The sequence below is a fragment of the Alexandromys fortis genome, unplaced genomic scaffold, assembly GCF_014885135.2.
Source record: "Alexandromys fortis isolate MF-2015 unplaced genomic scaffold, M_Fortis_MF-2015_v1.1 scaffold_7, whole genome shotgun sequence".
NCBI lineage: Eukaryota > Metazoa > Chordata > Mammalia > Rodentia > Cricetidae > Alexandromys > Alexandromys fortis.
This window is the reverse complement of record NW_026067920.1, coordinates 4,482,533-4,496,425: the sequence shown is the minus strand read 5'-3', so window position 1 is coordinate 4,496,425 and position 13,893 is coordinate 4,482,533.

The following is a 13,893-nucleotide window of genomic DNA, read 5'->3' as shown; positions in this document are numbered from 1 at the left end:
TTTTTTTTTTTTTTTTTTTGATTTTTTTCGAGACAGGGTTTCTCCGTAGCTTTTTGGTTCCTGTTCTGGAACTAGCTCTTCTAGACCAGGCTGGCCTCAGACTCACAGAGATCTGCCTGCCTCTGCCTCCCGAGTGCTGGGATTAAAGGCTTTCTCTTTCCTTTTTAAAGGAAGTGCAGCGGAAGTGGAAGTAACACGTCGCTCTGTTCACAACTACCCTTGAGATTGAGAACAGGTTGAGCCTAGGACGTAGAACCCACCCGGGCAAAGCAGTGAAACCCTATCTCTCAAAAAATTAGGTATTGGTGCTGGAGAGATGACTCAGAGGTTAAGAGCAGTGGCTGCTCTTCCAGAGGTCCTGAGCTCAATTCCCAGCAACCACATGGTGGCTCATAATCATAAGAGGTGTATCATAATGAAATATGGTTCCCTCTACTGGCCTGCACGGAAAAAATGCAGGCAGCATACTGTATACATAATAAGTAAATCGTAAAAAAAATAGGTATTCTGGGGGTGGTGGTCTGTTGTTTACTCTTTGCTTCTTTTGGGGGCCCCACATCCCAGCTCCCAAAGGGTCCAGGAATAGAAATAAAAACTATAAATTTGTAAGCCTTAAAGAAATGGGAGCTAACAGTCATCAGCACTGTCAGAAGCAAGGGATTAACTTTTAACAATGGCTTTTGCCTTACAGTTTACCTCTGTCAACAGCCAGGGGATGACCCTCTGCCCCTTACACCGACAACTGCCTGGACCGAAGTTAACTTTTAAGTTGTTCCTCTGTGACTTTGGCTTTACATTGTTTCGTATATCCTTCCTTGCTATGGAAAACCAGTTGTGCCCGGAAGGTTGTAAAGTTCTTTACAGACACTATCAGCTGGGAAGGAGATCCGCAGGCCTCTGCAGACACCGTCTTACCTGAAACCTTGTTATCGAAAACTGTAAATCTTAAAGTTTTATCTTGAAATTCCTTTGTCCATGTTTAATGTTTACTTATTACTATAAAAAAGAGGTCAGTGCCCCATTGCCACAGTTTTAGAAGCCTGAACTCTGGCTGTGGTCTCAGCTAGCTGATAAGCTTTTTGTGCTCCGTGGTGATTTTTTTTTCCTGGAATTAAGTTTGCTTTTGATTTTATAGACGTTGATGGTCTGTCCCCATCACTGCGTGACCTCAGACCCAACACTCCAAATAATCACACACAAACACCCTCTTATAAATGCCTGGCCTTAACTTGGCTTCTTTCTTTCTTTCTTTCTTTCTTTCTTTCTTTCTTTCTTTCTTTCTTTCTTTCTTTCTTCCTTTCTTTTCTGGATTTGTTTAGTTTTGATTATTCATTTTTTAAATATATTTTTATTGAGCTCTACATTTTTCTCTGCTCCTGTCCCTGCCTTCCCCTCCCCTCCCAAGGTCCCCATGCTCCCAATTTACTCAGGAGATCTTGTCTTTTTAAACCCACGTAGATTAGATCTATGTAAGTCTCTCTTAGGGTCCTCGTTGTCTAAGTTCTCTGGGATTGTGGTTTGTAGGCTGGTTTTCTTTGCTTTATGTTTAAAAGTCACTTATGAGTGAGTACATGTGATAATTGTCTTTCCAGGTCTGGTTTACCTCACTCAAAATAATGTTTTCTAGCTCCATTCATTTGCCTTCAAAATTCAAAATGTTGTTATTTTTTCTGCTGTGTAGTACTCCATTGTGTAAATGGACCACATTTTCCTTATTTATTCTTCAGTTGAAGGGCATTTAGGTTGTTTCCAGATTCTGGCTATGACAAACAAAGCTGCTATGAACATAATTGAGCACATGTCCTTGTGGCACGATTGAGCATCCTTTGGATATATATCCAAAAGTGGTATTACAGTTGGGCGGTGGTGGCGCACACCTTTAATCCCAGCACTCAGGAGGCAGAGGCAGGCAGATCTCTGTGAGTTCAGGACCAGCCTGATCTACAAGAGCTAGTTCCAGGACAGGCACCAAAGCTACAGAGAAACCTGTCTGGAGGGGGATTGAACTTGGCTTCTTTCTAGCCACATTTTCTTAAATTATCCCATCTACCTTTTGCCTCTGGGCTTTTCCTTTTCTTACTTCTGCATATCTTACTTTCACTCTTCCCTGGCTGACTGGATGGCCGGCCCCTGGCATCCTCCTCTCCTCCTTTTCTCCATCCTCAATCTCTCCTCCCAAATTGCTCCTTCTATTTATTCTCTACCTGCCAGCCCTCCTGTCCTTTCTCCTGGCTATTGGCTGTTCAGCTCTTTCCTGGACAAATCAGGCAGCTTTACAGAATTAAACAAATGTAACATAAAAGAATGCAGCCCATCTTTGCATCTTTATTTTTTATTTATGTGTTTATTTTGGTTTTTGAGACAGGGTTGCTCTGTGTAGCGTTGGCTGTCCTGTAACTAGCTCCATAGACTGGGCTGGCCTCGAACTCAAAGAGATTCACCTGCCTTTGCCTCCTGAGTGCTGGGATTAAAGGCACGCGCCAATACCACCCAGTAATCTTTGCATCTTTAAACAAATGTTCCACAGCGTAAACAAATGTAACACATCTTAAAATGGCATTCTACAACAGGAGATCATGCCTATGATGCTGGGATTGGAGAAGGTGAAATGGGAGCACAAGTTATTATCCATTTGGGGCCACAAAATGAGACTATAAAGAGGTGTTTACCTGTTTTCTCCTAATTGAGACATTATTTCGTGTAGAGAGGAGAACTTGTTCTTAAAAGACTTAGTGTGTATAAGGCTGAGGAAGCTCCAAAAGGTGTAAAACTAACCAGGCCACTTCCCGAGGTCACCTAGTGTCATATACACAGTTACTGGCAGGGAAAAGACTGTTCTGCATGTTGCCTATGCAGGGAGTTGTGAATCTCAGGGATGTCACCTTTGCTAGTTGACACCTGTCACAGAGTGGACTTTCCTGGTGCTTCAAATTGTTCATACTTGCCAAGTGTGGTGGGACAGAACTTTAATCCCAGCTTCCGGGAGGCAGAGGCATGTGGATCTCTGTGAGCTGGAAGCTAGCCTAGCCTACATAGTGGATTCCAGGACATCCAGAGCTACATAGTGAGGCCTTGTCTAAAAAAAAAAAAAAAAAAAAAAAAAAAAAGGAAGGAGAGAGTTACTGATGCTTCTGTAAGTAACCCAGATACCAGCATCTAGACTTGGGTAAGATTGTTGCTATTTGTTTGTGTGTTTGTTTGTTTTTGTTTTTTGAGACAGGGTCTCACTATGTAGCTGGACTGTCCTGGAACTAACTCTGTAGACTAGGTTGGTCTTAAACTCATAGAGATCCACCTGCCCTTGCCTCCCCAGTGCTGGGACTGAAGACATGTGCCACCACTGCCCGGCTTTTGCAATTAAAGAAAGCTTATATTCCTGTAATAAGTTCAACTTGAACTGTTTTTCTTTCTTTCTTTGTAAGCAGAGTATTCCTTCCTGATTTCCTGTTTCCAAATAACCAACACAGAGACTTAATATTATTTATAAATACTTGGCCAATAGCCCAAGCTTGCTACTAAGTAACTTACCTTTAAATTAACCCATATTTCTTGTCTATGTTTTGCCACATAGTTTGGTACCTTTTCTCAGTAAGACACATTCATCTTGTTTCTCCCTGCAACTACTCACAATCCCTCCTGACTTCGCCCTTCTTCATCCTTAGTTTGGTGGCCCTGCCTATTCTTCTTGCCTGGTTATTGGCCAATCACCTTTTAATTAAACTATTTCAAGTGACAAAAGGATTACTCCACAATCTTCCTTCCTTCCTTCCTTCCTTCCTTCCTTCCTTCCTTCCTTCCTTCCTTCCTTCCTTTCTTTTTTACATAGTGCTAGGTTTAGTGTGTTAAAAGTTTATTTAAAGCCGGGCATGGTGATATATGCCTTTAATTCCAGCAAAAGCAGGCCAGATCTCTGTGAGTTCGAGGCCAGTATGGTCTACAATACAAAGTGAGTTGCAGAACAGCCAGGTCTGTTATACAGGAAAAACTCTGTCTCAGCCGGGTGGTGGTGCATGCCTTTAATTCCAGCACTCAGGAGGCAGAGGCAGGTAGATCTCTGTGAGTTTGAGGTCAGCCTGGTCTACAAGAGCTAGTTCCAGGACAGGCACCAAAGCTACAGAGAAACCCTGTCTCGAAAAACAAAAACAAACAAACAAAACAACAACAACAACAAACCAAAAAGAAAGAAAGAAAAAAAAAGAAAAAACCCTGTGTTAAAACAAAACGAAAGTTTATTTAGATTATTTGGGGCCAGTGAAAGGCAAAGGCACTTGCTGCAGGCCTGACAACCCAAGCTCAATCCCAGAACCTATGTAACAGAGAAGGGGAGAGCCGGCTTCTACGGTTGATCTCTGCCACTCCGCAGGCAGCACCATGTGCATGCTCCCCCGACACACACACATGAGTAGAATTTTTAATTAAAAATAACATATATACACTGTGCCACTCATGGGTGGTAGCAAACCAGCGGCAGTACTCAGGACGGTGGGCCTGCTCCACCTTGCAGGAGTGATGTTTAAGAGGAGGAAACGGGAGGTCTGTGTGAGAATGGGATGAGATGCGTGGGGTAAAAAGTGCCAAGGAAAAAGCACCCCACCCCTAGACCCCAGGACCAGGGCTTGAAATCCCACCTATCTCTGAGATTGTCCAGAGTCAGATTGCAGAATCCCCAAAATCCATGAGGTTCCTGACCAGGAAATCCCATCAATTCCTGGTTTTATCCCAGAATCAGGCCACAAAACCCCACCAATTCCAAGCCACCCTGGAAAGCTTCACCCCCTCCCCCAAGAAACCCTATATATAAGCTCTGTATAGATGCATATATGTATGTATGTATATATGTATGTATGTTTAGTTTGCTGCTGCTTCTCATCCCAGAGGCAGCCACCCTCCTGCATTCTTCCTTCCCAATAAATCTCTTCAGTGAGGTTTGTTGTGTGGAGTGATATCCTGAGCAGAGCATCTTTGGCAGGGCTGGAGCAGGGCGGAGCTGAACTGTTAACACTTTCACTTGGGAGACTTTCCCCTAGCAGAGCAGACCTGTTACACTCCAGGGGACCTGAGCAGAGCTGTAACTTTCCTGGGGAAACTCCCCTGCCTGAGTGTTGCTGTTACACTTACATGGGGGGGGGGGGGAATTCCCTGGAGCAGGGCTGTGAATTGCTATGCTTACAGTGACCTTGTGGCATTCCCTGGCTCGGCCAGGACCTCTTTCCATCCAAGCTGCAACAGTCACACATAGCGCGGCAGTCAGGTGTCTGGACAGGTTGGAGGGCGTCCTTCCCGGGTAGCTCAGCTGCTCTTTGTTTCCATAGGCAGTTCTGGGGGCTGCAGCTACTAGTTTTTAGGTCTCACAGGCAGCTCATTTACCTAGAAATGAGCTCGAAGCTGGGCGATGGTGGCGCACACCTTTAATCTTTAAGAGCTAGTTCCAGGACAGGCTACGTAGCTACAGAGAAACCCTGTCTCGAAAAACCAAAAAAAAAAAAAAAAAAGAAAGAAAGAAATGAGCTCCAGCTGGATTATAGGATTTCTGGAGTTAGATAAGGCGACATTCCTCAGAAATTTGTGAAACCAGTCCCCACCTGCCAAAAAGAGTTATTCCCCCCATCCCCCTACCCCCATCCTGGGCAGAAGGAGCCAATGGCTGCCTGCGTTTGCACATCAAAGCACATGCTGGGCTCCAGGCTCTCTCCACAGCACAGGTACCTAGTATACATTTCAAAGTGCAAGACAGCTTCCTAGCCCTTCTCAGCTCCCCAGGATTCCCTCCTCCCAGACACCTGTTTGTTCTCTTTTCGATGGCAGGGTCCCCCACTATCCTCGCTATCTCTCTCTAGCCATACCTCCCACTTACACACTCTCTCTTTCGCACACTACGCTCTATTCTCTAACTCATGCTGTCCCACTATCTCCACTATTTCCTCCCATTCCCCCACTTCCCTAATCCTGGCCACATCCAGCCTTCTGGCCATGTTCAGTCTACTTTCTCCTTCTGCTCTGGACTCTTCCAGATGCCCCTGACTGTTCTCTCTCTCTCATATCTACAATAAAAATCCTTACCCCTATCATGAAGAGGTCATGCCATCAATTTCCTTTTTGTTTATTTGTTTGTTTTTGGAGACCAGGTTTCTCTGTGAAGCCTTGCTGTCCTGGAACTCATTTTGTAGACTAGGCTGGCCCTGGAAATACCTTTCACAAGTGCTGGGATTAAAGGCGTGTGCCACTACTACCCTCAATGTTCAGTTTCTTTATGATGCTCCCTTGAAAATGCCTGGAACTGAAAGGGAGCGAAGGCTTAAATATAAGAGATTTTCTGGCTAGGCATGGTGGCACACACCTTTAATGCCAGCACTCTGGAGGACAGAGGGAGGTGGATCTCTGTGAGATGGAGCCAGCTTGATCTACGTAGTGAGCTTTAGGACAGTCTGAACTATGTAGAGACAGCCTGACTCAAAGAAAGAAAAAAAAGAAAAAGGAAAGGAAGGAAGGATGGAAGGAAAGAAGAAAGAAATTTTTGAGAGTGGAGAGCACAGAAAGTTTCAAGGTAAGAAGTGTTGTGTTGGGATTATTTTATTGCACAACCACAGAAATTGTTATAATCTGCAAGTCTGGAAGCCAGTGTGCCATCTTTGACCACTGAGCTGTACTGAGTGTTTGGTTGGAACTTCTGACTTGCTCCTGTAGCTCCTGCACAGCCTAGGAAGCCCCATTCCTGTCTCTCCAAACCCTGCCTGCTCAGAGAATCTCTGAACAAAGGAAAGGAACAAAAAAAAAAAAAAAAAAAACAGTTCCACAGCTTCTCCCCTGAAGGTACCAGCAGCCCAAATCCCCACCGGCAAGCTATATAATCCCTCTGCTTTAGTTCGGGCATGTGGCTTCTCCAGCCTTGATTTCTGGGACTGAAGAGGCCTCCTGGGAGTTGCTTTGCTAAAGTAAATCTGTTGTTATACTTTTCCAATTCAGCTTGGTCTGACTGCACCGGTGGAGAACTGTGTCATAGGATCCAGAAAACTTGTTACTGAGGCCAAGCCTTTTGCAGTGAGACAGTCAAGCTTTCGAGAAATCTCAGTCCGAGGCGGGAAAGAGATTAAGAGCCTATGGAGCTCAGGCTCCCGCAGGCAAGCAGGGGGGACAGGGCAAGCTCCAGGAGAGAGCTGAGAGATATGTGGGGAGGGAGCCAGGGCAAGGCACGGAGGTGGGACAGACTTCAGGAAAGTGGGGAAAGAAAAGAGCAAGTGTCCGGTGGCAAGAATTTCAGTTCAGGGTGTCCCCCAAACCAAGTGGATGAGGAGACTCGTCAGAGTAAAATGTCCCGAATCACAAAGAAGAGGTTCCCCTCCCATGAGGTGGGTGTCCAGAAGGATGAGAAGCTGCCTGACTCGCCACATGGCTTTTGTAGCAGTAGTAGGCTTCAGGAACTCAAGGAGACAGAGCCAGCCACACCGAGGCGCTACCTGAATAGATCAGGGAGGTGGAAGGCAGAAGCGGCTGAGGAGGTGGACGCTCGAGTTTGGAGCTGGATATGGTAGGTGGCAGAAGCCAGCAGAAACAAAGGATCTGTGCCTTAGGTGGGTCAGATCAGCAGCCTTGTTCAGTTAGGAGAGGCTGTGTGACTGGCTAAGACAGTTCAAAGGTTCGTCCATCCCCCTTGTATTCTTGCTGAGGCCATTTCAGATTTAATTAGAATTTGATCTTCTTGACAGATACTCCCATGGAAAATTACCCAACTCCATCCTAGGAACCCAAGGTCAGGATGGCCTAGCTAACTTATTCTAGCTTCTGTTTAACTGCCTGTTTTGGGGAGCCCCCTCCAGCTAACCTGCTTATCTTAGCTTCTGTTAAACTGCTTGCTTCTGCAGCAGCTTGCTGTGGAATAACACTGTGTGAAGATCTGGTACTCAAATTATTTTAATAAAAAGTTGATTGGCCAGTAGCCAGGCAGGAGTTATAGGTGAGACAACCAAACAAGAAGAATGCTGGGAGGAAGAAGGGAGAAGTCGGGGAGTGATGCCAGCCAGCCACCGAGGATGCAGAGTGTGTAGCAAATGAGGTAACAAGCATGAGTCACATGGCAAAGCATAGACAAGAAATATGGGTTAATTTAAATGCAAGAGTTAGCTAGTAACAAGCCTGCGCTATTGGCTGAGCTTTTATAATTTATATTAAGTTTCCATGTTGGTTATTTGGGAATTGGCAGGTGGGAAAGAAATCTGCTGGAGTCCAGCTCCAGTGCTGTTCTTGTGCCAGGACGGTTGTGTAAAGTGGGCGGCGAAGAATGAAGAGTCTGACCTCAGTTGTCTTTCAAATTGATGGCCCCAACCGGCTCAGGCTGTCTCTATTTATACAAGTTCTAATGCATTCAAGCATGAGCAGTTTCAAATCTTTTTTTTTTTTTTTGGTTTTTCAAGACAGGGTTTCTCTGTGGCTTTGGAACCTGTCCTAGAACTAGCTCTTGTAGACCAGGCTGGCCTCGAACTCACAGAGATCCACCTGTCTCTGCCTCCCGAGTGCTGGGGTTAAAGGCCTGTGCCACCACCACCTAGCTCAAATAATTTCTCTTTAACCATTTCCAAAAATCATTAACATTTTGGTTTCCCTTTTTCTTTCACACCCTTGACATCATGGACCTTTACCCCATATCATTATAATGCAAGCCAAATGTTTATATCTAGCTAGGTGCATCTTATGCAAACTGTGCCCTAGCTGGCCGCAAACATGCGGTTACAAAGTAAGAGATTTAAACCCTGTGATTAGTTCTTAACAATATAAAACCAGATGAGAGTATTGTCATGGTGCCTTGGATATCCTTCTCGGTTGTATACCAGTTTCTAAGAGATCTGCATGACCTTTTTGTCATATGGGCTACAGTTGTAACCCTCTTCTTCATACGTTCTCAAAATAGCAACGATTAACACCTAACTCTTTAGTTGTTGGTGCTATGATTCTGTCTCTGGCATTTTCCAACAGGCGCCGGCTGCTGACGGCCACCAGTGGCACAGTAGCAGGACACACACTGGCAGCCCAGTTTGGCGGCCCCGGCCACCCACCCCAGACTCTGTGCACAGTCCCCGGAGCTGCCTGCGGTGAACTGTGCCACCCCGGATCTGCGCGCACTGAGGAGGGCTGCCTCGCATTTCCTTCCCTTATCCCTGCCCTCCCTAGTAAACTCCTAGGTGGGTTTACTGAGCTCTGCAGCTTACCTCTCGTGGCCGTAGAATCAACAGTTGGGACTAAATTCCTTTATTCTTCCTGGCAGCTTCTGTGTGTACTTTTCTTTTAAGGGAACTGGGATTTTTAGATGCCTTTATTGATGGATTAGAAAAATATCTGAGTGCGCATGTCCTGGCGCCAGGGAAATGTCTGACCTTTCATGTCCTATATCTTTTCCTTATGTGTGCCTATAAGTTTTTAATGTCATCTTTTAAGAAGCCATTTTCCAAGTTCTTAAGTTCTTTGTGGCATATTATCTCCTTTTGGAATTTAATAAGCAATAATCATTAACCTTACCGAGTTCCTCCTGCTTACTCAGGATGGCCGCAAAGGTAGCCAGGGGTGACCTGAGAAACTGGTTTCTGTAAAAGTCCAGAGAAATTTAATTTTTCTGTAGGGGATTTTGTTCCCAATAAACACAGGCACAATCGTGACCAAAAAAGCAAAACTAAGAATTACCATAAGAATAAGCATGGGAAAGTACAAAGAAAGGCCTGAAGTCCGTGAGTTCTCTGGGATTAGTGCAAGGGTTTGCAGTACTGTTTCCATGGGCCTTGCCAAATGGAAGGGTTTCTCCAGAGGGCCTTGCTGTCTAAAAAGCTCCATTTGCAAAATATTTATGCACCGTTCCCAGCATGGTTTCTGCCTGAAACATCCACCTATAGCAGCTGAGATGCCAGGATATGGATTCTGGCTTCAAAATCCCTGCCCTCTGAGTACTTGGGAATATATGTGGTCCCCAAATACTTGGGTGTAGTCCCAGCTTGCTAGAATAATTGTTAGCTCCTCTAGGCACACAAGTAGAAGGCCCCCCAGGACCTCCAACTGCCGGGTTCCATCCACAGAACACTCACTGTCCTAACAGCTGGACCCTGCCCCCACCCTACAGAGTAAAAAGCCCAAGCCCTGGACTTGAAATCCCACCAATCGCCACCCAGGAAAGCTTCACCATGAAGAGTTCCACTCCCCCCATGAGAAACCCTATATAAGCCCTGCCTTCTGTTCAGCTCTGCTGTTTCTCACCCAAGCAGAGGCAGCCACCCTCCTGGTTTTCTCCCTCCCAATAAATCTCCTACGTAAGGTTTGTTGTGCAGTGTGACTTTGTGGTGTTCCTTGGCTCCTGACTGCCAGGAGACCTTTCCATCTGAGCTGTAACTCATACAATAAAGATGTTCACTTGCCTATAAACTGTGTCTGAGTGGTCACCTTTGTGGGCTCCCTGTAACAGCTGGGTTTGTTTGGAAAGGGGTCTATTGCGCCCTTTCCTGGTATTTTCAGCACCAAATGTATGTGAGGGGGTGTGGTAAAAAAATTGCTGACAATCACTCCATGATATGGTTACGGATTTTTGTTGTAGATATGAGGGGGAGAACAGCCAGAGGCGTCTGGAAGAGTCCAGAGCAGAGGGAGAAAAAAGTAGAATGAGCAGGGCCAGCAGACTGGACCTGGCCAGGAATAGGAAGTGGGGGATGGGAGAGAATAGTGGAGACAGTGGGACAGCAAGAGATAGAATAGGGAGAGAAAAAGAGAGAGACAGTGTTGTAGAATATTATTTTATGATGCATTACATTTGCTTATGCTATGGAATATTTGTTTAAATGATGCTAAATGTGTTGCAGTCTTTTTTTTTTTTTGGTTTTACAAGATGTAAGACTTTAAGACAATTCTGAAGCCATTTCTGACAATTCTGAATCCTCTCAGCCTCCATGCCATAGTGCTTCCCCTCCTCCCCTGGGAACCAAGGACCTAACAGCTACACTTGCACGTACTCAGTTCCTGAACAATTACCCATATACGTATGCTTTGGTTCGGTCCCCTGGGAAACGGGGTCAAAATGACATCTTACCTCATCAGATCTGGTAACAGCTCTCCAGTCAATTATTGGTAATAGCCCTTTCGAATAAGCCAATCAGAATACTCAAAGAACAACCCCCCTTGCTTCTGTGGCCCCTTTAAAAGTAGACTGTAACAGCTATTTGAGGTCTCTCGGCTTCCCGAATGCTGAGGGACCCTGTCATGACAGAATTAATAAAATCCCCATGCTTTTGCATCAGCTGTGGTGTATGAGTTGGTCTCTGGGGGTGACTCCTCCTCGGTGTTTGGACGCTAGAGTCCAACAAAGACAGGGTTTGAAGCCTCTCCTGGAACTAGTTCTTGTAGACCAGGCTGGCCTCAAACTCACAAAGATCTGCCTGCCTCTGCCTCCCGAGTGCTGGGATTAAAGGTGTGCACCACCACCGCCCGGCTGTGTTGCATTCTTTTATGTTATATATTTTTTAACTGTGAAGCTGTGATTCTTTGCCTGTCTGAAACACCTGATGGCCTAATAAAGAGCTGAACAGCCAATAGTGAGGCAGAAGAAAGAATAGGCGGGGCTGGGAGGAAGAGAGTATAAAAAGATGGAGAAGTGTGGAAGAGAGAGAGGAGCAAGATAGAACAGGGAGAGGAGGATATCAGGGGCCAGCCACCCAGCTACACAGCAAGCCATGGAGAAAAAAGTAAAGAAAGTTATACAGAAATAGAGAAAGATAAAAGCCCAGAGGCAAAAGATAGATGGGATAATTTAAGACAGGAAAAGCTGGCTAGAAACAAACCAAGCTAAGGCTGGGTGTTTATAAGAAATAATAAGATTCCATGTGTGACAAATCTGGGAACTGGGTGGCCCCCCCCCCAAAAAAGCCAAAAGAGTAAAATAACAACTACATTTTGGCACCCAATGTGGGGCTAGAGTAAAAGAAAATCAAAGAGAGAGAGAGGGAGAGAGAGGGGGAGAGAGAGAGAGAGAGAGAGAGAGAGAGAGAGAGAGAGAGAGAGAGAGAGAGAGAGAGAGAGAATAGTGTGTCTGTGGGAAACCCCGCGCCATCATAAAAAGAACAAACAGCAAACAGGTGTCTGGGAGGAGGGAATCCTGGGGAGCTGAGAAGGGCTAGGATGCTGTCCTACACTTTGAAATGTATACTAGGTACTTGTGATGCTGAGGGAGCCTGGAGCCCAGCATGTGCTTTGATGTGCAAACGCAGGCAGCCATTGGCTCCTTCTGCCCAGAGTGTGGGAAATAACTCCTTTTGGCAGGTGGGGACTGGTTTTACAAGTTCCTAAGGAATGTTGCCTTATCTAACCCCAGAAATCATATAGTTCGGCTTGAGCTCATTTCTAGATATATAAACTGTTTTCTGCTATTTGGAGAATTGGAGCTCCCTTTGGACCAGACACCAGGCAGCTGTGCTGGTCTGAGAATGACTCTCGGCCATCTTTATTACGTATGCACTCTATTTGGAGGGGTACGGGATAGCGAACTGCTTCACCTTGGAGCTCCTTTGTTAAGTTGGGCTATGCTAGTCAGTGTGCCCCAAGTTCTTATGCCAGTCCTGGGATGGCAGGCACACACCGCTCCATCCAGGGTGTTATAAGGAGCTAGACATCAAACCCTGGTTCTTGGGTTCACATGAGAGCAGAAAGGATACAGACACTGCCTCAGGGGCTGTGAGGGTGAATTTAGGACTCACTGAGGGGGCTTGGCCCTTGTGAGAAGCCCCATCTTCTGTGGAAAAACTTGACAGAGTGTTGTGGAATATTACTTTAAGATGTGTTACATTTGTTTGTGCTGTGGAACACGTGTTTAATGATGCAAAGATGTGCTGCATTCTTTCATGGTGTATTTGTTCACTCTGTGAAGCTGCGTTACTGTGCCTGTCTGAAACACCTGATTGGTCTAATAAGGAGCTGAATACCCAATAATGAGGCAGGAGAAGGAATAGGCAGGGCTGGCAGGCAGAGAGAACAAATAGAAGGAGAACTCTGGTAGGAGAGATCGAGGATCGAGAAAAGGAGGAGAGGAGGACACCAGGAGCCGGCCACCCAGCCATCCAGTCACCCAGTCAGCCAGGGAGTCAGAGTGAAAGTAAGATATTCAGAAGGAAGAAAAGGAAACATCCAGAGGCAAAAGGTAGATAGAATAATTTAAGAAGAGCTGGCTAGAAAGAAGCCAAGTTAAGGCCTGGCATTTATAAGAAAGGTGTTCGCGTGTTGATTATTTGGGAGTGTTGGATCCAGGTTTGCGCAATGATGGGGACAGACCACCAAAGTCTATAAAATCAGAAGCAAACTTTATTCCAGAAAAAAAAATCACCACAGAGCACAAAAAAGCTTATCACCTAGCTGAGACCACAGCCAGAGTTCGGGCTCCTGAAACTGTGGCCATGGGGCAGGTTCTGACCTCCTTTTTAATAGCAATAAGTAAACATTAAACATAGACTCCAGGGGTTAGCCACCCAGCTACACAGCAAGCCATGGAGAAAGAAACAAGGAAATGTATACAGAAATGAGAAAGATAAAAGCCCAGAGGCAAAAGATAGATGGGATAATTTAAGTTAAGAAACGCTGGCTAGGGGCTGGAGAGATAGCTCAGTGAATAAGAATACCAGCTGCTCTTCCAGAGGACCCAGGTTCAATTCCCAGCACCCACATGGCAGCTCACAACTGCCTGTAATTCCAGTTCCAGGGTATCTGACACCCTCACACCAAAGCACATAAAAATAATATTAAATAAATTTAAAAAGAGAAACGCTGGCTAGGAACAAGCCAAGCTAAGGCTGGGCATTCTTACGTAAGAATAAGCCTCTGTGCATCTTTTTGGGGACTGAATGGTGGCCTCCTCAAAAAAGTCAAAGAGTCAAAGAGTGA